This window comes from Aplysia californica, unplaced genomic scaffold (assembly GCF_000002075.1).
Source record: "Aplysia californica isolate F4 #8 unplaced genomic scaffold, AplCal3.0 scaffold00270, whole genome shotgun sequence".
NCBI lineage: Eukaryota > Metazoa > Mollusca > Gastropoda > Aplysiida > Aplysiidae > Aplysia > Aplysia californica.
Window position 1 is genome coordinate 424012 of NW_004797540.1, and position 441 is coordinate 424452.

Consider the following 441-nt stretch of genomic DNA (forward strand, 5'->3'; position numbering starts at 1 on the left):
CTTGATGATGATGATGATGATGATGATGATGATGATGATGATGATGATGATGATGATGATGATGATGATGATGATGATGATGATGATGATAGTGATAGAAACAACTAACAGCATCAGCAAAACAACAACAACGAAGTCAACAGCAAACAAGCAAACAACAGCAAAAATGTAAATGCCTCTCCCCTCGCTCCAAAAAAAACCACACAAAAAAACCCAAATTCACACAATCCCTTCCACCCTCTCCCACACACTCAATCACCTATGTCTCTTTTTCTCCACCCCTCTGCTCTCTCTCTCTCTCTCTCTCTGTCTCTCTCTGTCTCTCTCTCTCTCTCTCTCTCTCTCTCTCTCTCTCTCTGCGTTAAATCTCATCCATATATTATTTTATGAGTCACCCCTAGTGTTTCCTAGCATATACTTTATATTTTCTAGCTCATCCCT